Source organism: Manis javanica, chromosome 9, assembly GCF_040802235.1.
Source record: "Manis javanica isolate MJ-LG chromosome 9, MJ_LKY, whole genome shotgun sequence".
NCBI classification, from domain to species: Eukaryota; Metazoa; Chordata; class Mammalia; order Pholidota; family Manidae; genus Manis; species Manis javanica.
The window spans coordinates 114,921,536-114,946,531 of record NC_133164.1 but is presented as its reverse complement, the minus strand read 5'-3'; the positions used below and the strand labels follow the sequence as shown (position 1 = coordinate 114,946,531).

Sequence of the window (24,996 nt, the reverse complement as noted above, 5' to 3'; positions counted from 1 at the left end):
ATGACAGATTCTGTTTTCAAAATTATATGAGTCCCCTCTATTCAGAAAGTAGAAAATAAAGAAAGACCTTATGTAATACTAGGCTGCGTAAGTCCACAGTAATTGTGCTTTGGGTGGACTAAGTAGGCTAACTGTGCATGCCGCTTGGTGGGCTGGATGAGGCGTCGCGGCCCAACATGCGAGCTACAAGGTGTAACTAGTGTTTTCCTTGTAAGGGAAGCACAGTGGGGAGGTGCAGTAAGGGCATGAATACTGAGGTCAAGAAAACTCAGACTCAAACTGTTATCAAATCCAAGCTCGCGCCACTTGCCGCACAACATGCTAGTAAGTCAGGAGAAGAGGTGTTGCAAGAAAAGCAACTTTACTCAGAAAGCCAGCTGACCAAGAAGATGGTGGGCTAACGTCCTAAAGCACCATCTTAACACAGGGTGGATGGCAAGCTTCTTTTATGCTAGGGAAAGGGGGAGCGAGTTGGGGAGCAGGTTAGAGAGGACTGAGGGCTGCAGACATCTGGGCCCCAGCAAGCATTCGAGGAAGTGGAGAAACTCCGTGTCCTTGGTTAGTTGACTTCTGCCAGCCTAGGTCTGGTCATGATGCTCCTAAAACTCACTGACAGCACAATCAATATTCTCATACACATTTTCTTATCTCCTGGAGGAGGCAAGCTTCAGGTAAGGAGCTATTTGTAGAAATCTCTAACTGTAAGCAAAATTCCTTTTGATGATTTTAGCAAGTGTACTTGCAGAGCTACAGGGCTTAGCAGTAGCTTTTTTACTTAAAGATTAAGTAGCAAAGCAGAGAGATACGATTTGAAGGCAGAGATGGCAAACTGACTCATTAGGTTACAAAACTGACTCAACATCCTACTTGTCAACACAGTGAATATCTTAAATGAAGAATGGTATTTATAAGCAGATAACAAAATTAATCACAGTGCTGATAGAAGCATACTTCAGTAGAGCTGAAACATAGGAGTCACAGAATAAGCAGTGGGAGAAAGTGAATTGGCATTTTGCGGAGAGAGATGCTTTTACTGATGCATGATAAATGTAGGTGCAATAGTAATTTCTCCATAAGAGAATACCTTCCCTCTCTGCCTTCCATTAAGAAGAGTCCACTGCAGTCCCACGGCTAAGCTCAACCAAGAACTTGGAGATCAGGAAATGGGGCTGCCTCTCTAAGAAAAAGCCCAAATAAGTACCTAAACAAAAAGATGGGTCTGTCTACTCCCATCATTCAAATATTAGTTTTCCACTTTACTTATTCATCATACTTGATATACGTTATATAGGTTAATAAAGTTATATATGATGGTGTTTTTCACATGACTTTTGTTTTCTACTGATGTCTGCAGTCTTCCCAGACATCAGTAACATAATTTTTGAGATAATGTCATATTAATTGACATTGTGACGGAATGGCAAATCTCACAATATAAAACAATGCATTCCATTCATGAAACAACATGGAGAAAGCTGAATTTTATGTCCCATGTAAATGTTATCAAGAATTCTGTTAACTTAGCTATTTATGAGTGAGAGTTTATCTAGCCATTCAAGAGACACTGTAGGGGAAACCAAGTAATTGCTGCACTAGTCTATCAAAGATGCAAATTCACTTAGGAAACAATGTCTTTAAACAGAGATACAGAAGTTATAGAAAACATGTTTTCAAAAATCAAAATGGAACCTCTACAATCTCTTATGTCTACCCTCAAGATCATAAATGTATTGATCATTCCCATGTCCTAACAATTTAGTCTTCAGTATTAACAGATTTACAAATGTTACAGATTTTCAGTCCGAGCCTTGGGGGACTAAGGGAAAGGCAGGTAATTACAACTGGTCTTTGACTTTGTGGCTCAGAAGTAAAAAGAGAGGAAAATCTTAATCACATAGACCTGTTTCTTGCTAAAACCTCATGGTATAAAAATATTTACATTATAGCCATACACCCTTTCTATTTGCAGAAGCTAAGCAGATGACAACATTTTTCAATGGATTTTAGGCAAACTGCTACCAGGAGAAAGACAGAAAGCATCACTTTTAATGCATTTCATGTCAACTCAACTGTGTTCTTCTTTTGCAGAGAAGTTAATTTTACCCCATTGTTATATAAATCTGCTTTAAAAGCCTCTTGGACTGGTATATTGCTCATTTTACAGCTCAAATTAGAAATGAATCTAAGCTCAGGATTGATAATTTAGGGAAAGAAATAATGTATTCTGTAATTAGTGAGCTCTATGCCACTAATTATAAATAAATCGAAACCACTGTGGTTGCTACTGTTATGTTAAGATACACTCCAAAGAACAAAGAAGGAAAATGGTTCCTACTGGAGAAAACACACTATGAAACACATTTGATGCCATTGTTTGCAAGATTCTCCTTGTATGTGGGTAGGTGGATAGGTTAGGGAGGCAGACAGGGAAGTAGGTAGATAGTAAGGTTAGTATTATTTAGTATTATTGTTAATAATAATATTTATTTATTTAGCTGTCACAGGCAAGAGAATGACATCATCTAGTCTCTTTGCCCTGATACTGTACTTTGTGATCAAGTATCACAATATATCCTATTTATAATTTCCCATTCTTTCCCAATTAATGATTTTTTTGTTTGACTTATGCCTTGCATATACATTGTCACTTCATTAAGGAAGAGTTGCATTAACTCATAAAATTTATTTTTAAATAATGTAAGTTCTCAATATCTGAGTCTTAAGAGACGTACATGTTAAAAATATAGTAAAATAATTGAAAAAAGACATGAGAAATGTCTAAAACACCAATGTTTTCATTACAATATGTAACTCAACAAATTAGAATTCAACTGATTAGAGATGAAAAAGTCAAGAGACATGAATTCAACATAGAAATTATTTCTAATTTTGCTTCTTTCATCATCTTGTAACTAAAATCTACTTGCTAAAATTGCTAGGACAAATATTGACTTTGAATTGTGGGACACAATTGATTATAAAGCATATGGAGTATGCTAATCAGTGAAATTCAAAAGGAAGTCTTTTGTGGTTGGCTCTCCAATTATTTAATTTTCTTCCCATTCTAATTTTCAATCCATTTCAGCTTTCATAAAATCAGCAAATAGCATAATTAATGAGCCAACTAAATCATGGCAGGCTATAGCTATAGAATGCAAAGCAAAAGTGACAAGAAATTTGTTAATATGAGACTACATCAAGGTTTAATAGTGATATGTAACACAATGTTTTTATTTAATCATTTTAGCTGCATTCAATGTCCCCATTATACACAGGCCATAAGGACCTGTCTAGGTGTTGGATGGTGGCCAAATGCATCAAATTTGAAAACCCAAGAAGACCATGTTATTGGGGTTAAGCTGGAGATCAGAACACTGGTATAGGAAGTCATGTTTCTTGGCAATGTAGAAAAACATAATCCATTAAACCAGAATGTTATTAATATATAATTAATGATCTCCTATGTGCAAATTTAGAGACTCTTAAAGAATAACCACTGGTTTATGTCATCCTAGCAGGTAGAAAACAAGATCATGCACTTTCCAAGCACTATGACCATGCTCTATGTAACTCATTTACATCCTATGGCACAATGTATTTCATAAAGTAATGAGTTCATAAATGTCTGTGCAATCAGTCCTGACAATCATAAGGGAAAGAAAGTGTCTCAAAACTAGAAGAAAAATGATAGATAAACGGTAGGGAGAAAATGGTAAGGGGAAGAATAGGAAATAGACAATAAGGAGCTATGATCTGATTCTCAAGGAGCTCTAGATTCAGAAGGAAGGGACAGGAACGTGAAATAGACTAAAGGCCAAGCATACATGGATCTAGCCCCCAGCAGGTTAATTTTTAAATGCCCAATTGTAGGGAAATAAATTATTATTACAAATTTATATCCAATAGAATTTATGTCTGTGTGACCAAATGGGGTACTTCAAGACAGAATGAAGAAACAAGACAGAAGAGATGAGATGATTTTCTGACCATGGTCTTCTGTAAGTTGAGAATCAAGGAGCCCCATTTTATGCAGCAAAAAGACCTCCCTGGATAACACTAAGGAAGTTTCGTGGGGCATTTTGCTTAAATTGCTGAACGATATCAGATCTACAATTCAGGGTGTCAGAAATCCGTGAGTCTGAGATCTGTGAACAGAGCATCATATTTCACCAACCACAGAATTTAAAATGTCTACCTTACATGGAGATCTGCCTTTGTAACAGCAGGATAGCTGAAAGTACCCGTAAGACAATTAGTTTCCCTGCATTGTAGGTTTGCTCTGCATTGCTATTTCAACAGCTCATTACTACGTTAATGAATGCGGCTTCAGAGGCAGGAATTTGTACAATTGGTGATGGTTCGACCCCTCCAAAAGTGAGCATCTAATTACTTCTTCATGTGAAGCACTAATTTAAAGGTTAGTGCCCTTTCTCTAAGCAGATATAAAACTTATTGATTCACCAGGATTTAGAGTAACAATGGAGGTTGTCATCATTTAATGACTAGACTCTTGTCAAAATATGTCTCTAATAATAGATTCCACCTGATAGCTTAATAGCCATATTTTAGAAACACAAATCTAATATTTGGTCATTTGGCCTCAGAAGCTAAAATGTGATTTTTCAGAATGTTTGATGCATACCAAGTACGAAATAAATATTTTTTGAATGAAATGATGAAAGCTAAGTTAAAGGCAAAAGAAGACAAGATGCAAATAAAGTTATTGTGTATATTACATGATTTAAAATGTTCGAAGTGTCTATAAAAACACTGAAAAATTGAATGGGTACTCCAAATAATAAACAGTTTTGATATATCAGTTGTTCAGATTTTTCACTAAAATTGTTTCTTTCATAGATACTTGTATTGTTGCTTTTTCTTTTGTTCATTGAATTTTGAATTTTGCTCTTTAGACTTGGCTTAATTCATTTCTAAACCCAAGCCAATGACAATGTAAACATTTTATTTCCTGCCATGGTTCATAGAAATAGTAAAGAAATCAGTATAATAAACTCTTTATCAAGATCAAATACAATGTCCTTCTTAGAAATTCCTTGTAAGAAACTCTTCAACAATAATGAAATCACTGTCTCAAAGAGATGTCTTTGCTCTTTGAGACATTATCCACATTAGCAAAGACATGGAAACAGCAGAGGTGTCCTTTAACAGATGAATGGATAAAGAAGATGTGATGCATATACTATAGAATATTGTTCATCATGAGAAAGAAGGAAATCCTGACATTTGTGATAGTATGGATGAACCTGGAAGACACTATACTAAGTGAAATAAGCTAGATAGAAAAAGATATTTTATGATCTCTAAAGGCAAAATCTAAAAAAAACCACAATAGAGAAGAACAGTAGTTAGCAGGGGTTGGGAGGTACTAGTCAAAGGCTACAAACCTGAAGTTATGTAGGATTGATCATTCTAAAGATTTATGTACAAGCATGATGAATACAGTATAGTTATATCATACTAACTCCTTGAAATATGCTAAAAGAGTATCCTCCTGTAAGTGTTTGAACCGAGCATCACAAAAAGGAACGGTATCTATATGAGGTGATACTTTAATTAGGTTGACTGTGAACATTTCACTATAAATATATGCTTATCAAACCACATGTACAGCTTAAATATATATAATTTTTGTTAAAAGTATATATTAAAACAGGCTACCAGATCAGTATAGTTTATATTCTGTTTTCCAAGGAATTTGGTGATTTTGTATAAGTTGCCAAAGTTATTATTATAAAAATATTTGAAAAAAACTGAATAAAGTTCAAATGCTTTCATTAAATGAAATTTTAGTTTTTCACTATTGGAATTATTGAAATCAGGAATAACTGCAAAGTGCTTTCTAAATCAATATTCAATCTTCTTAATTCGATTTTTTAGTGTTTCAAATGGTCCATGCTGAAGAGGGTCAACTTTTGCTGACCCTTGGTTTACCCCAAAACCATAGGCTCGAAAGGAATTGAGTCAAATTGCAGATTCCGACGCAGTGGCCCTGAAACAGCTACAGCTCCGCTTATCGCCTGACGCATCCATCAGGCGCGGCGTGTGACTGATTGCACTGTTTCTGAGGCTTTGGAACTGATCACCAGAATGAAGAATTTTTCCGTCTGCATTAAAGCACAAAGTCATTTTGAAGACCAATTTTAGGAAGGTGGGCAATAACTGTCATCAACAGCACCACCACTTGAAAAGTGGCACAGGAGCCTCAAGTAGTGAAAGAAGAACAGCCTTCAGGCGACTGCCTGACACCTTTCTTTACTAGGAGTTCATGGTGCATTTATTAATATACTTTAAATTAAAGTCCCTTTTGATAATGACAGCTTTTCTTTTTTGTGATTTTTTTTACCTGAATTTTGTTTCCCTGTGGAAGTATTGTAGAGTTTCTTGAGAAAGGAAGCCTTTAGCCTTGAGTTTTGCACTAGTATACAGAATTTAATATGATTTTTCCTGTTTTGTTGTCTGTCCTCAAAATCCAGATATCTTTACATTCTTCCTGTACTCCGGGGGGTGGGGAAGGTGTTCCCAGCCTGGGGCAAATAAACCTTTGAAGCTGAAATCAGTCAAAGCATAAAATAAAGTGAGAGAAATCCGTTTATTGCTTACAAGAATCGTGGCTCCATTTGTGTACTCCCACTCGCTGTGTCTCTCCCTGTCCTGGCCAGGAAGAAACAAACAATTTGTTCTGCTCCTGGTGCACACTCGCCTCTTCGCATGCCCCTTGTACTGATTTGGAGATGGACTAAAGCCAGGCAAGAGATTGTGGAAATACTGCAATTTTACCCACAGTCCAGTTCAAACAAGGCAAGGAGGTTTACACAGTAGGTGTAACCTGACACGAAGCATGCAGACTTGCGGATCCTTCTCATTAAAAGTAACTGTGTGGATGAAATCAAGTAGTGTGCATTCTCATGCTTCTAGAGCTTTCTACAAGAGCCCCCTGTAAATAAACATCGTGGCTTTTAGTTTTCTCTTTGCCTTGACGCTTTGTTTTTCACTATTCTCATAGCCTTGTTCTTCTTGTTTTTATTTCCATTCATACCCATTCATTTTGGAACTCACTTATATTTCTAATCTTTTTGTCCAACAAACCGAAAGAGTATACCCAATCTTGTTAATGTTTCCGGTTTTAACAAGTTTCTGGTGTCTACAGAAATGATGACACTACCATTTCATCACAAAACTGTTCAAACAAAGAGTAGAAGGAAATAGCCTTGTTAAGTGTCAGCATATAAAAGAAGGTAAATATATTAAAGTAAAATGATGTCTGACCTATTAGTCAAACAGACATGGGCTTGGAACCTCGGGCTCATCACACACTGGCATCTCCCATCTCAGAGTAGTTAGTTTACTTGTGCAGTTCTCAGTTGTGTCTCCTTAAAGTGTCAAAGTAAAGGCAACTTAATATACTTGGGAAGACTGGTGTTCAATGATTGCTTCAGTTTTATCCTCCTATAAGTGTGTGAACCAAGGAAATTTTGTTCTGATCCCTTCTTTGTCACCAAGTGAATCTTTTTCACAGGCCCATTTACAGTATAAACATAACAAAAATATTTTTAAGTAGATACAATTAGCCATAAATTACTACAAATACTGTTGTGCCAGACTCATTTTTATATCGTGGATCATATATTTTATGCAAACTGGGGTAGCTATCAATGCAAACTTCTCCCTCTCTCTCTTACACACACACACACACACACACACACACACACACACACACACTCCTTAAAGTTAAATGGGATATCAGAAAAAAAGTACATATACTTATTCAGAGACTATCATAATGTGATATTTAAATTTGTGACCCAATGTGATGCAAACTGTATAAAGAAAAAATAGATGGAAAAACATATTTACACAATGAAAATTGAAAAAGAAAGATAACTTGTGAATTCTAAAACTGGGTTCACAAATCCCACTTTTAGTAGTTTAAATGTAGCTTTGGAAGACATTGTAATAATCAATATTAGTTTGTACATGGAAATGGTCAGAAGTTCCTAACATATTTTCAGACCTGGAAAAGCAATTCAATAATCATGCTTCAGATCATAAACAATGATTGGCATTGTTTTAATTCTCTAGTGAAATATTTGCCTAAATTGTTTGATAATCTGTGCATACCACAGCCAACATTTCAAATGAAAAATTCTTCTTCATTTTTATATTATACAGAAAACTATAAAAACAAAACTACCACAGAATAATTCTATTTTACATTGAACAGTTATGTAACCTAGGTGATAAATGTAGAATTTCACATTCTAAAAAACTGTCTTACCTTAAACTGACTATTCTTTTTACGTGTTTTATTGCAAACTTACACAAATGCATAGTTAAAAATTGCTATATATCTTGCAAAGTCAATTTTTAAAATGTAATGTGAGGTATGTTTGTACATTTGTACCTGAATCAGACACTCCTTCTATTAACAATCGGGTCGCATCTCCTGTGGTTTTTTCATTTGAATTGAAAGTTGCAGAGAGGGATAATCTAATTTAAAGAGCTCAAAAGGATTCTAAAGGATTCAATTGAAGTTCTTCATTTATTTCTGACAGGATTCAAAAGTAGTTCCAGAATTTTGAGAAGCTACTCTAATCATGTATGAAAACTAGTCAAGAAAAAAACTACCATGCTTCACATGTTATTATGGAGTATGAAAATAAAATTGTTCCAGATATGGAAATATTAAAATTAGCAAAAATAACCAAGGCCACAAAAACATAACATAATAATTCTTCATATATACTTTATAACTCCCTCTAAAAACTGTAGAAAATAATAATTTTATATTATACACTAAAGAAAAACAATTCCATACATTAAATACCCACAGCTCACTTCAGTAAAATATAGTGAATTGGAACTTAATGGACTGGATTCCAAATCTAAATTTGCCACAGATTCTATCAAACTGAATAGACCAGAGGAAGAGAGTCAAACCAGTTATAGGTCTTCACTGTATTATTATTATTATTATTTTATTATTATTGAGTCACATACAATACAATGCACAAATATTAGTGTACACCTCAATGAAATTTGACGTGTGTACACTATTGTAAAAATCACCCAGATCAAGATAGCAAAGATTCTCACTGATTTTCCTCCTTCACTAGTTCACCGACTAGTCTCCTAATTATAGCTTATTTCCCCAGTTCTATTTCTCATTCTTAATTGAATTGTTGGCATTCTGATTTCATAGATCAGTCTTATGATATTGGTTAGTGCAAGTCTATTAATAAGAGAGAGTTCTAGTTTCCATTTAGTGACAAAATTCAATACCTAAGCATCAAGACTGAGTATCAACATGAACTATGGGAAAGTTAGTAAGATAACATTTCTTAAATGTATTTTGTGGAATACAAGGTGAAAAAAAAGAGGCTTGAAAAATACAGTATCTACTACTGTAGACTATGTCCACATTTTGAATACCTCAATGAACATCAGCCTATTTTAAAAAAGAAAAGTCTTGCAAAAGACACTGAACATTATTTAAGTCATTGTTTCTCAAACTTTTTCTTACCTAAGGTGCCTTTTACTCTTAGAGTCCCTGGTTTTTAATGTAATTTCACAAGGTGAGGTCAACAGAGATAGCCAGCTGTCAGACCTAAAAGGCACGTACATATCTTGTTCCTTTAATATATACATGAGCAATAACATAATCTCATACCACCCTGTTCTTACTTAAGTGCTTTGTAACATTTAACATTTCTGTTTATCAACTGGTTCATGCTTGTCTCATTTCCTCAGTTAGAGAATAAAATCATTATGAGCAAGGATGAGATCCAATATTCTTATAGAATCTCCAGCTCCAGGAAACAAACTGGACAATTAAATTCTCATAAAGAATTCTATTTTCTAATGGCAAATTGTAGTCATTATACTTAGGGTAAGCATTATCCATACCATATTAAGAGTGTAGGTCAGGAAGAAATATGTAGAACTACCAATGTCAAATTGTGGATTCAACATTGGTAGCAGGTATTGATATCAGTTATTAACTCATAATTCTAGCCCTTTAAGTTTTCTTTCTCCCAGAAATAGTTTTATAAAACATGTTTCATTCTCTAGTTACTAACAGAAAATAGTGGAATAGTTTCACTTACCATATATTTTAAACTATAGTTGATACCTTCATCCAATCCAGTTTCCAAGGACAGTCCCTCAATATCTAGACCCAGGTCAACTGTCCTAATTACATCATTATGTGGATGCAAATAAAAAACACAGACAGTCACAGTAGACCAGCAAACCCATCTCATTCCTCCAAAGTTTAAAATTTTAGGCAAGAAATAAATCAGTTTTTTTAATTAGTTGTTGCTCAGTGATTCTCAGTGCTTAGGTATGAATGGCACTTGTCATAACTTAATTTTGGCTTTCTCTAAATTAGCGGAAGGGGTTAACCAGAACTTTTCATTTCTAGGTAATGCCACAGGAGTATCAATTAAGAAAAATACCTTGAGAAAAATGAACTGAGAAAAAAATGTGTTCTTAGCTTGAATATAATTACTTAAAAAAGGAAACTACAAATACAATGGCTACCTTTTCCTTAATTTTTTTAATATTTAAATATAAGAGGCTAATAGTAGGAAAGTTATGACAAAACAAAACATACATGAACAATTGGCTAGTTCAGTTTTATAGACAATCCCTGATAAATCTTTTGAAATCTAAATATATAAAATTTTAATATGAAAAGGATTGCAAGATTGGGGATCTCTTTGGATTTAAGATGTTATTAATCTTTAAGACATACTTATCAAGTGGATTGAAATTGTGCTTAGCCCTCAGTGATTCCATCTGTTAGTAACTTTTATTAAATACCTATTGTGGCCAGGAGTTACTTAGAACTTGGCTAAAATAAAATACAATTTATGCATGATGCTAGTATGTAGCTTGTGGATTTTGCAGGTCACTTACCTCCCATTTAGCTGCTACCAAAATGAACAGACCACATTGGAAAAAAAGAGGTACTCAAGTCATTTATTTGGCAAGCCCTTAGAGCTTCAGAATTTTGGAAGTGTGTTTAGTTATTAATTAAAATTAGCTTCTGCATGTTCTGCCCCCCAACACATTTTTAAATGATGGATTGAGTACCTAATATACAGACAGGGATCTCTGGTTATGATAAATGGTTATCACAGAAAAAGCTTCATAATACAACAAAAATCCTGTCTTAAGGAATTTACAATCACTCTAGGAAAACTGTCAAATAAGAAGATATAGAAATAAAGGAAGACGATGTAATTATGGAGACAACATACCCACAGGTATAGATCCAAATCCTCAAATACCGTATTACTGTGTTTGCTATACAAGTGAACACAAATGAAGTAAAAGCAATGTGTTCATAGCCATAATAAAGAGTAAATGCAGGAATCTGAACATGGTACATAATGAAAAGAGACTATGGCTCTTCAAAATGGCCTTCTGTTTTTTCAAAACAATGCAACCAAACTATTTAGCATAAATTTGGCCAAACTGATTTATAGAATATAAGGCATGTTATTAAATTTGATTGTTGGAATTCAAAGATAGAATGAAAAACAATTTAGAAGATGGTTTCTAAGTGTGTGTGTGTGTGTGTGTGTGTGTGTGTGTGTATACAAGAGTGTGAATTTTTGCTCTTTAAAGGAATTTATTCTGAAAACTAAGGTTTCACTCCTAGTGTTCTTAAAATATTTATGGGGTTATTCTTTTTAAATCATTGTTAATGTTTCCAATACACATTGTTTCATCACTGTGGTTTAACAGAAGTATTACTACAAGTTTGTCATTTGGAAACTTTTGCCCTAATATATCAGTGAAACAGGAATTAGATATTTTTTCTAATATATCTTATTCCAAATACTTGTTAACACTCTCCAGAATCAGAAATATTTCTTTTCTTTCAGTAACCACGTAATATATAATGGACTGCATTCTATTTCCTCATTCTATTATTGCTCACTGATCATTTTTGAAAACAACATAAATATACATTGCAAATTATTTTAAATAAATCAATATGTGTCTGTGTGGTGTGTATTTTATATTTGTATTTATTGGTCATTCAACAGAAATTTATGAAATCCAATGAGGCTAACCTACAATTCTTTTAAATATAATAAATTTAATATTTCTGGACTTAGTTTTTCCCCACACTTGAAAAATTAAACTTACTTTCCTCAATGGCATTATTTTGCAGAGAATGATATCCTATTGAGAATTAGCACGACTCAGACATATCTTGCTAACATTAATATTCATGAACTACTAATTAAGACTTTTTAAATAATTTTTATTAAAGAGAAGAGCTAAGATATTTAAATCAAAGTTCCAAGTATTGATTGCTCTTCTTTACACATTTTAATTATTAGCAAATAATAGGTTAAGTAGTTTAAAGTTGTTGTTTTTAAGTTTTATTGACAGTTCAAAATCAAGGAAGAACTTTAAAACTTTAGTATCTTCACAACAGAAGCTGATTAGCATGACATTGCTTTAGTAAGAGTGACCTAGAAATGGACTTACATATCAAATATAATGTAATTAATAGTAAAAGTAGTGTCTTCTATCTCTTTTTCCTTGGGATACATATTTTACTCTCAATAGCATAACCTACAAATGTAAGAGAATTACTAAACTTATTCCAAGTTGGTTGACTATTACTAAATATTGTTTTGCACTGATTTTCATCCTACAGACTTGAATTTTTGAAATCCACTGAACTTTAAAATACACACGCACACACACACACATGCACAAACACAAGATGTTTGTGAATTCTAAACACAATATATATTTTTGCAATTATTACGCACCTGTAAAGCCTTAAGATTATAGATTTTAAATAGAAGACTTCCCTGACATTTGTTTTTCTTCAAATATACATTAATTGGTTTATAATGGCCTCTCCAAATCACTTGCTCAGTTGTCCTTTCATTAAATTTCCACCTATTTCTGAAATAACCCAGTAAAATGTGTTACTTTCTCTAGTATATTTTACTAAATGGAGGCTTGGGGAAATTTCTTGTGCAAATGCATAGTGCATTTTGGAGTCATTCATTGTTTATTTTTCCAGCTATTTTTGTTTCTTTTTGGCTTTCTAGATTACCACAGTAGAGCTATTTAGTGGGACATAGATGAAACATTTACAGGGACATAACAAAACAACAGATTTCATGCCCACCTCCAGTATCAATAATTATGTAGTCTGCCCAGAGCGTAGTCTTAAAATGATTATAAGGCCAAGTCCCAGATCAACAAGAAAGACTGTGATATCCCTTGTGAGTACAGGATCATGGTACAAGTACACTTGATGTGAGACATAACTCATTATTTCAGGTGCTTCTTAGTGTTGAGCATACCCCAAGTCCTGGGAAAACCCAGAAACCTGGAATAGGTACTGGAACAACTCTTGTTGACAGAGCTAAAGAGTTAGATCCTCTACATTACAGTTGGTAAATTCTAAATGTAAAATTTTAAAGACTTGATAAATTTAAAATAGGCAAGGGCATTTTTAATACTGTTTTTGCTTTTTAGTAAAATGGAAAAAGATATATTGGAATATTTTTAAGTGATAGCATCAAAAATACAAGTATATTTGTCTATCTATGATTCTGAACATGAGGGCAAAAACCCAACTGACAAGCGCTAAATAAAGGTACACTGATGATATAGTAATATCAGTCAATTTCCCAGAAAAACCTGCACTCTGTGAATTGTTTATGCAGCATATAAATTCACTTCATTGTATGTATTTCCTGCTCCTGAGGAAAAAATAAACAGATTTTGTCAAGCCAAATCCTAAAAATTGTGCAGAGCTCTCTGCTTCAGTCCATATCATATTTTACTGAAAGCTATTGGCCTTTCTTATAAGCACACTAAAAGAGGGACAGATTAAGGATTACGGATAGCTGTTATGGGATTTATGTGTCCAGCTCATTCACTTCTGTATGTGTAGAATGGTGAGAGAAGGAATGGGAATGGAAGGCTAAGAATGCTAAGAAGATTTACTGGTTCCCATTCTATCTTCATTCTCTAAACCCCAACTTCTAAAGCACAGCTCTGGGCCCACTACGTATTAAAACAAACAAAATTGTGTGGTTAAGACCATGTAGCTTCAAATACAGTTTTTCCAAATTACCAGTGGCAGCTATCTTCACTCAAAGCCACCTTGGTTTTATCTCATTCCTGTGCCTGGACTTTTATTCTATGTGTTAGAAGCCTGGACTTTTATTCTAAGACTAAGTTCCAGTCCAAGTTCAACCATGAAAACTGTGTGGCCCAAGGCCAGTTTTGCTTTCCTCTGAACCTCATTTTATCAAGCTAGATACTAGTAGAGAATTTTAATAATCATGCCTATTTCATAGATTTGCTGTGACAAGTTAAGATAACCCATGTAAAAATCTACAGCACAATGCGTGACTTGTAATAAGCTCTCAATATATTCATCTAATATCTCATTATGTTTTTCAATCCTCATATTCAGTCTTTCATCTTTGTTATAAATGTCCATTATTAAGGCCCGCATGGGGTCTGGGCGTGGGCTCCAGTGCCACAAGGAGGCTAGGTGAGAGGTGATCAATGAGAGTGTATTTACTTTTGAAAGTCCAAGGGTCAAAGTGATTGATTCTTCACTCAATTAAGGGGCACTGCATATGTGGTGTTCTTAAAGTGAGCTGCACTCCTTCCTGGGCAACTTTCATCAAACCAGAATCAAAGGGGAGGCTGGTACCCTGGCAAATGTCTTACTGTAGTGGTGTGACTGCTAGAGCCCCATTTTCTAACTCTATCAATAGATCCTGAGGTAATGAATTTAGCTGCTAGGCACTGTGCAAATACAAAATGATTTTTTAAAAATATAGATAAAACAGCTTTTGTGTGCTTTAATTTCTCATATTCTCTCTAATGTATCAGCATGCATTACATTGTCTAACAACACCTACTCTTAAAGTTATTTTTTCTGAGACAAAATTGTGTTTATATATCACAGGGTTATGAGTATTCTGGACAATGTGAGCCATATCCAAAAAGCATCTAGTGGCTGAAAATAGTATGCTTCACAACATAGAAGCATAATTGAGAAAACATTCATTTCTCTATATTTATGTATCACCTTTTATTATTTAATTCCAGTGTACTCCTATTGTTTATAGCTCACTTACTTAAAACGGCAAGGACCATAATTATGGACAAACTCTTCCATTCATGTAAATTCTTAAGATTTTTATTAGTAGATTCTTAACAGATAATCAGAAACATATTATCAAGAATTATGAAAGGCTCACTGTGCCAAGACAATGGTTTAAGCAATTAAGTGCTCTCTCTCAGTATTACTGCTTCCATTTTTCAGTCAACATACAATGAGGCACATGCATATAATTCTTTAAAATGTGCAGAAAGGTATATGGTCTCACTATAATCTGTGCATATCAACTCACATGGCTACAGAATATGAAAAATCAAATGATAAGTCTCCACATATTTCACATGCACAAACACCTTAGGGAGCTAAAGAAACTGTGTGATGTTTCTAAAGCCTTAAACGTGAATATTAGTGTACATCTTTTTGGAAACACTTTTTTAAACAATTAACATAGAAATTAGATCCCTTAACATTTTTACACATGGGAAATAAAGAGAACATATGAGGGTAACTGTCTTTAGGAAAGCAGAATTTTGAAAACAACTTCCATTCAGTCAACAATTATTGAATCTCAATTTACTATGTACTAAAATTCTGTGAAAGATGCTATGGGATATATGAATGTAACTACACACTCAAATTAGGAGCTCTAAGATATCAAATCAAATCCTGCAACCATTCAACAAATCAGTACTTCCTGAAACTACCTGTACTTCCAGTTCTTCTGAAAAAAAGAATATGCAAGACCTTGAGATGAGAGAAGGCATAGCTTGTTAAGGGAATTGAAATAATATGCTTTTAAGCCACAGGTCCAGAGGCAAAACAATGCACACCCAGTCTAGAGAATTCAGAATGGACTTAGCACTCAAGTACAGGTTACATTCCACAGATTTGGGCTTAATTCTAAGAGTCAAGGGGCAGGTTATAGAACAGGATTGCATGAGCAGATTTGTTTTAAAAGATTTCCAGCCTCCAATTCACATCAATAAACCTCAGGGGCAGTAGTTTTTTCAGATCTCCCGTCATTAAGGATATGTTAAAATCCTTAAGCAGACACCCAAAAATGCAGGCAGTTTCAGAGTTCACAAGGCTACTATAGCCATGGGCTTTCATGTTAAAAATTCCTGCACTACAGAGAAGTGGTATTTGGAGTTTTAGGACTACTGGCCACACTCTAATACTTAGAAAACAAGACCTCCACAGAGGATTTACAGAAGGGAGCTTTCAAAGCCAAATCATTTATGTTGAGATAGGAAAGAGTCTAGAGATAGTAACACTTTAGTATCTAAGGACAGAGTTTGAAGAGCTGGATGGCTTAAATGGGGCCCATTAGTCCACTGATAAATCCCAACATAGGTCCCAGAAAATATAATTCTAATCTAGTACATTAATTAAAAACACAAACAATATGAAAACCCAGGCCCAACTTTTTTTACCTTTCTTACCATGTTCACCTCTCGACCAATTTACCTCCTAATCCAGACAAGCACTTTTTCTGGGCCTGACTCCTGCTAAATATTTTCACTTCATGCAAATACCTACTTTTTTCAAGCTGGTTTAAATCCCTCCCGTTTTTGTCTTCTTCTTTGTGTATAGATTCACCCTTTCTCCTTGAATCTGATACCCCTACTGTTCGTCCAGTACTGACTGTGGCTCCTCATGCCCACAAGGTCATGTCACATCCCTTAGACCTTGTTGGTTTAAGCTATTCCACACGCACAACCTGGCCTCAGCCAACATAATTAGCTTAGGGGTTCATGTCAGGTTTTCTCTGATTACATTGGTGGTGAATTAAGAAGAGTGTGTGTGAAAGGGCATAAAATGAGCACAGAGGCGGAATTCATTTACAGCTAGAACTGAAGTTGAATGACAATGTTTAGAATCATCACACTTAGATATCTGCACTTCTTGTGAGTTTCTTTTATTTCAACCAAAGGCAGCAACATACATTTTTCTTCTGTGTCTCTTAACAGAGACGTTGACATTTTAATGGCAAAACCAAACCACCATCAGAATAAGAGCAGCAAGTGTTGCAGGGAGGGTTGGGATCTAAGTTTATGACATGCTTATGAATCTACCAAAATGAGTGGCCAATAATGAGATGAGTACCAGGGTCTAGGAGAGGTGATGAGTGCTTGGAAAGGGGCAGTGGAAGTGGGAATGAAGAAGGCAGCAAAAACACAGGTAAACCTGAAAGATCTTGAATATAGAACAACTGTTTAAGGTAAGCTAAAGAGAAGGACTGAAACTCTGTGAAAAGAAGTATGTTTACATCTTTGACACTGACAAATACATGGGGAGAATCAGTTCATGACATAAGTAGAATGAGCAGAGCACTTTTGGATGACATTAGTTTTGGCATTTATGGGGGATCCTGGTAGAAATATACAGCAGCTGTGTTCAGCAAGGTAGGGTTACTGTTCAGGAAAAATATCAGACATGGACATAGATATCAGAGTCCACAGGCACAGGTGATTAGTAAAGTCTAAGTGCACCGTTGTATAGACAAGGAAAAGAGTACAGATGAGGAGTAATTAGAAGGTCAAAGTCAGAACCCATGAAACGGTGAATGAAAGAGTAGAACCAGAGCACATACTGAGTGCAGGGGAGGAGACCAGAATAGTAGCAGGAGCTGAGGATGTTACCGAAGTCAGTGGAGAAGGGTTTCTAGGAAGCTGGGGTCCCATGGTGCCCAACTATCCAGAGACGTCAATAAGTATGAGTACTAAACAACTTGGTTACTAGTAAGGAATTGGGGCTTTTTAAAGAATAGCTTCAGTAGAACAGTGGTGATAGAAATGTTAGGGAATTAAATAGGTCATATGCAAGAACATGAATATACAAAGTCTTTGAGATTTTTAAAAATGTGATGTGGAAAACATACATAGTACCATGTGAGTTTTCCAGAATCAGTGAGATACTTTCAGTGGTGAAATGAAAAAATTGAAAGAATTAAGATAGCAAAGAAAGCACAGAAGTGAGTGAATGGATTGAGAACACACAGGAAGGTGTGGACTGAGTTTGTCAAAGCACTGAAACCAGTTATGAAAGAACATGTGTCCATACACACGTGCAAACCAAGCGTGCACAAGAGCACCCCCTAGGGGATCACGAATGCAGGAAAACCCCGCAACCTAGGGAACATTTCAAAGGAACCTTAAAATCAGGAACTGTACCCAATAGACCCTTTTAAATTTTCTCTAGTCAGTGACCCAATTCATGCTATTTTGATCTGTTCAATGTGGAGTAACTTTAATAATGATTACCTTATTTTTTATCATTTCTTATCAGAGACCAAATAGTAAAATAAAAACCATGTAGGGACAGATGACTTGCAAAGTTCAAAGATTCCTTTGTGACACCTGAAGGGAGAGGGTGCGTGCAGTGTGTCCCTTTTTAAATCATCACGGGTGTCTTTCATGAAGGGAACCAAAGGCAGACAATGTGGCGGGTCAGGGGCAATTCAAACTTAAGTGATTCAAAAGAAAATGTTAGGAGCACCTTTCAAGGCAATACAAATCCCAATAATAAAGTGTTCTTTAAATACATCTAAAAGACTGATTCATTCGGCAAGCAGCTAACCAGGGCCTATTCCATTAGCATCAGTAGGACCAGGGGGTAATCACTGACTTAAAGGGCCTGAGAGGGGGAGAAAATGGAGTGCAGGACAGCTGTGAAAATGTGTACCATCTATTTTGAAGAAAATTATCAAAAAGTCTCCCAACTAAATTTGCTTTAGTGTCACACGATGCATTTTTTAATCTTTTTATTTTGAAGTCATTTTTAGAAGAATTTCAACAATATTACTGCAAGTTCCCATATACTTTCACCAACTCTCCTGATGTAAATATTTTACATAACCATATACATTTGTCAAAATTAAGAAATTAGCTTTTGCTTAATATTATTAACTGAATTAGGAATTTTATATGGATATCACCGATTTTTAACACTAATTTCCTTTCCCTGTTTCTGTATAACAACTGGGAGAATTACATTCTGCAGAATGCTCCTTCTGTGGATTCTGTAGAAAAGAAATCCACAGATCCTTCAGGGTGACAGCAGGCGGCGTAAAATAAATGTAAACCCTAAAACATTACAATTTTTACCACACTTTGGCACAAGAACCCTGTGCCTCTCACTTTTGTATATTGTGAAGTTATCAAATCTACAAAAAAGCACTATCATAATTAAACAGAGGGACGAGACATCAAAAATTCTACATAAAAGATCAAGTCTTCTTAGTTTCCTTAAAAAATTAACTCTACTAATGTCTTCCAATGAATAATATTCAGAACTTCATAAAGTATCAAGAACAACTTCATACAGAAGATAATAGTTAACCTTTTTTTTCCTCCTGAAGTTGACCCTCCACATCTAGACACAGTAACCCTATGTCCCAGTGGAGCACTGCATGAAGGGGACACGGCGCAGAGCCTCAGGGTGCTTCAGGTAAGAGACGCCCGGCCTCCTCGCTACTGCACACATCCGGATCCGACCCCCACCCACTCTCCTCCTCATGGGCTGATGGGAAGAATTTGGAGCTTGGAGAGCTCTTTTCCTGAGTATGTTCAGAAATGTGTTTCCTCAGAGCCTTCTCCAGCTTTCTTTCAATCTGTGCCACACCCAGGTTCTCCTTGCTGTCCTGTTTACTTTGAATACGTTCATGTCGTTTGCTACTATATTGTATGTTTTTTCATCATTGCATATTTCAGTGAGTGATTAAAATATTGTTGACTGTTAATCTTGACATCGGGGTCAGTGCGGTTCTTGGGCGCAGTGATCATCAGGAACGATACTTAACACAGAGCGAGAGGTTCAGTTTGCACATGTTGCGATCTGACACTATATTTTGACCTGTTATTTGAGACATTTTAGGTTTACATAAGCCAACTGTGGTTGATTCTTACTTACAACGTTGGCTTTTGTTCTGTTGTTTCCAAGCATTTTATGAATACGATACGAGACAACTTTTTAGAAGCTCCTTGAGAAAGGAAACCACTTAAAAATTAATTACAATTTTGTGACTAAATTGAATATTAATCTATTTTTTAAGGCAGTTGCCTTCAAATTCTGTACACGAAATCACCGGAAGAACTTACAAATTCAAATTCTGAGGCTCTCCATCTATTTGCATTGTAACCAGCTCTCACAACTAGATGACGTCGCTACTTGCTGTTGATATTTGACTGTGAAAGGATAGTTGTAAAGGATAAAATGACACTTTTTTTCCAACTTCTGCTCACAAAAACTTAAATGAAAACTGATTTTTAATTGGAGATAAGCATCTATTTTGAATAAGATTCTCTCGTTTCAAGGCTACGACTAGAATCTTCAATTATATTTTTCATTATAATAATTACTTGTAAAATGAATTTGCCCAACAGTTTCTTTGCAATAGCCCTAAATGTTTGTATAACTCCCTCATGACTTTTTATAAGATGTGCTTAAGCCATTATGTGAAAATGAAATTGTGATTGGATAAGAAGAAAATCATTATCTTGTCTTTTCCACATACATCGTTCCAAAATTTAGAAAAGATAATTAAAATAAAGTTCTCTGCCCACTTCTTATGCTCTAAAACAGTCCATCAATCAATCAAATGTGAAAATTTTGTGCAATAGGATACTAAACTGCTAGTAATTCAGTAAGGACTATATAAGCTTACACACGTATACCGTGTAATTCCATCCTTCAAACATGTACATTAAATTTCTGCTTCTGTTAATGACTGAATGGCTAATATGAGTTATTGTCTTGCCAATAGCAATTACAAATTCTAGGGAAAAAATCAACTGTCTGAAATTACTACCGAGGATACAGGTAGAAACTGAAGGGCCTTAAAGGATATATTCAGAATGTTTAAGACTAAATTTTTATCTAAGTTCCCCCTGGTCTGCATGATATTCAAGCAAATATACTTCATGCAGAAAGTGAGAATGTTATTACACTGAAAAATAAAGATAAAGACATGCCAGGCAGAGTGGCTGTAAATTTAGGCAAGAAATATCACAACCCAAGATGTCACAGCCGAATGTTGCTATATAAAAAATTCACTCAAAATCTTGGCTTAATCTATACTGCAATATGAAGGACATGAATCCAGGATGGCCAGAGTAAATTAATAGATACAAAGGTTAAAAGGACCAAACAGAGATTTCAGCACCTCCTCAGTTCCAGGAAAGTTACATTTTTAAGTTAAAGCCCAAATGTTTTAGGGAGTGGATAAATACTTTGGAATTTCCATTGAAACCATCAAAGAACCATGCCTTAGGATTAAAGATTATATCATAGTACTAATAACTTGGAAAAAAATGAAATATGCCAAATGAATGAAGCTTAAAACTAAGCTTACATTACCAAGGTCATCTCTCATAAAATAATTCCTACTAGAACACAAATCAGCACTTTTCAGAGGAAGACAAAAGTATCAAGTGCTTTGCAAAGTAACATCTGCAATCTTCATTGTGCAATTAAAAAACAATCAAACTTGTGAAACAAAAATAGGGATGCAGAACCACAGATGATTATGTTAGAAAATAAAGATTTTTAGATAATCATAAAAATACATTACAGAAAGTATAGGAAATCATGTATACATTGAAAGAAGAGATAGGGACTTTAAGGCAAGCTATAGAAAATAGAAGCAGTTGCAAATACTGGATATTAAAATATCTGTAATCTCATCATGTAGAACACATCATGTAGAACAACTGATTTGTCAATGAAGAATAAAGGTTCAATTAAGTAGAGAACAATATTCAACCTAAAGTCCCAAGAGTAAAAAATAAATAAAACTGAGAACAAACACAACCTTTATAATCTGTAAAAGCATATAAGGTAATCTAATTTATTAATAAAGTTAGACAAGGTGAGCAGAAAGGGCAAAAGGGACAAACATTTGAAGAAATATTGGCTGAAATTATTTCAAACTTATTTAAAAACTTATTATTAATATATAGTTTCAAAAAGTTTAACAAATCCACAATAAGATAAATAAATAGAAAACTACACTTAGGAGCATCATATCAAAAAATGCTAAAAAACGGAAGTAAAGACAAATATCTGGAAAGCACCTGAGGATATGGGCTATTATATCAAAGGGACTAATAATAATAAGGTCAGCTGACTTTGTGTTAGAAATAGTGGAAGCCAGAAAAAAAGAGAGGAACATCTTTAAAGGACTGAAATGAAGATGAAATAAGTATACATTCAGGAGAGCAATATCTGAACAGGCCCATTGTCCAGGGATCTTCTCTGAAAGAAATATGGATGTAGGTCACTCAGACTGAAGTAAAGCTGAAATTTCAGTTCTCAGGAAGAAATAAGAACTTTGTAAAATTAAATATTTTGGTAAATTTAGAAGATCATTCTCTATACATTTTTTTGAGAATTTCTTCATTTCTTTTACCCAAACTCCTCCCTCCCTCCCCCATGGCACTCACCAGTCTCTTCTCTGTGTCTGTGGGTCTACTTATGCTTAATTTTTTTTGTTTTATTTTTTAGATTCCATATCTAAGTGAAATCACATGGCGTTTGGCTTATTATGACAAGATATGACTTATCATAGGTCTAGCCATGTTGATGTAAATGGCAGGATTTCATACTTTTTATGGCTGAGTAATATTCCATTGCATATATGTACCACATCTGCTACATCCATTCATCTATGATGGACACTTCAGTTACTTCCATGTCTTGGCTACTGCAAAGAAGGCTGAGTTAAACACAGGAGTGCTTGTATCTTTTTGAATCAGTGACTTTGTTTCCTTCAGATATATTCCTGGAAGTGGAATGACTAGGTCATATCATATTTCTATTTTTAGTTTTTTTAGAAATTTCCATATTCTTTCCACATTGGCTTCACCAATGTACATTCCCACCAACAGTGCACAATGGGTCCCTCTTTCCCACATGTTTGCCAGCACTGTTATTTCTTGCCTTTTGGGCAGCAGCCATTCTGACTGGTGTGAAGTAATATCTCACCTATGGCTTTGATTTACATTTTCCTGATTATTAGTGATGTTGAACAGCTTTTCATATGTCTGTTGGCCTGTATGTCTTCTTTGAAAAAATGTCTATCCAGGTCCTCTGCTCATTTTTTAATTGGATCATCTCTCTTTTTTTTCTGGTTTTGAGTTGTATGAGTTCTTTATATCTTCTGGATATTTGCCCCTTATCAGGTACATCATTTGCAGATATATTCTCCCATACACTACATTGTCTTCTCATTCTGTTGATGGTTTACTTTGCTGTGCAGAAGTTTCTTAGTTTGAAGTAGTCCTATTTGCTTATTTTTGCTTTTGTTTGCCTTGCCAGGGGAGATATAGTTAGAAAAAATTACTAATGCTGATTTTCAAGAGCTTACTGCCTATGTTTTCTTCTAGAAGTTGTATGGTTTCAGGTCTTACATGTAGGTCTTTGTGTATGGAGTAGACTGTGACCTAGTTTCATTCTTTTGCATGTAGCTGTCCAGTTTTCCCAGCACCATTAATTTAAAAGACTGTCTTTTTCCCATTGTATATCCTTGCCTTCTTTGTCACTTATTAATTGATCATGGACACATGGGTTTATTTCTGGGCTCTCTGCTCTGTGTTATTGATACATGCATCTGTTCTTTGCCAGTGCCTACTGTTTTGAGACTAACTTTGCAGTATAGCTTTAAATCAGGGAGCATGATACCCCCAGTTTTGTTCTTCTTTCTCAAGACTGCTTTGGCTACTTGGAGTCTTCTGTAGTTCCATGCAAATTTGCGGATTGTTTTTTCTTGTTCTGTGAAAAATGTCATTGGTATTTTGATAGGTATTGTACTGAATCTACAGATTGTCTTAGGTATTATGGCCTTTTTTAAAAGACAACAGTAGGACGAAAATACCATTTTTGTGGAATTGCCATATATGTAGAAATGAAATACATGAAAACAATAGAGGCTCAGCTTGGAAAGCAGGCATACCCAAACCAGACAACTGCAAGACAACTGTCACAATGTGAAGCACTGGAGAGCGGTGCCAAATCTTTGCTATGTGTGGAACACTGTCAGACTGTGAGACATAGAGAACCTCCTGATGGATGAAATCAATATGTATGCTTCTACAGAGACCCCAAATTTAAAGAAGGGCCTGAAAAACTTTGCTGACATGTTTACCAAACTTCAGGATCATTGACAAGCAGATGTTGCAAGACTTGAAGCCAAAGTAGTTGAACCTTTGAAAGCTAATAGAACCACTGTGAAGATGAAACACAATGATCCCAAAGCAACATGAACAGCAAGGAATCGAGAAGTTAAACAATTAATTCAGAAAGAACATGTCAGCAAAACCCATCTGATCAACGTGTCATTTCACAGGCAGAAACCAAACTACTGACAGCCAAATGGGTGCTACCCGAACAATCCGTCATCTAGAGGAAACTATGGACGATTCCGAAAAATAGAAAAATAAGGATATAGAGACTATATTTTCGTAATTTATCACTATCAAAATGTTACTTCATGGAAAAGATTTAGAGTTCTACACTGCCACCTATCAAAATACACAAAAGATTGGTGAAGAAGATTTAAGGGTTTTCTGAAATTCTCTAGTACCCACTAGATTATTCATTTTGTTTAGATGTCAGAAGAGCAAATTCAAAGTTGTCTCTTCAGAGGTCACTGTCAGCTCGGTGTGTATCTCAGACAGGACACACATCTCCCTGTCAAGTAAAGAACAGTCAACAAGCAGATGATAATGAAGATGATGAAGACTTGGATGTTACAAAAGAAGAAAGTGATTTTCTTAAGTAAACTTCATTATTTCCATTTTCACTGGATCCAGAATTACTAAATTGTACAACTTTATACTGGCTTGATATGT

At 35.0% G+C, this 24,996-nt stretch overlaps 1 pseudogene; it reads left to right on the top strand.

The window, feature by feature from the left end:
• Positions 1-245: 245 nt before the first annotated feature.
• Positions 246-24,926, top strand: LOC108405678 (CBY1-interacting BAR domain-containing protein 1-like; annotated as a pseudogene).
• Positions 24,927-24,996: the final 70 nt, after the last annotated feature.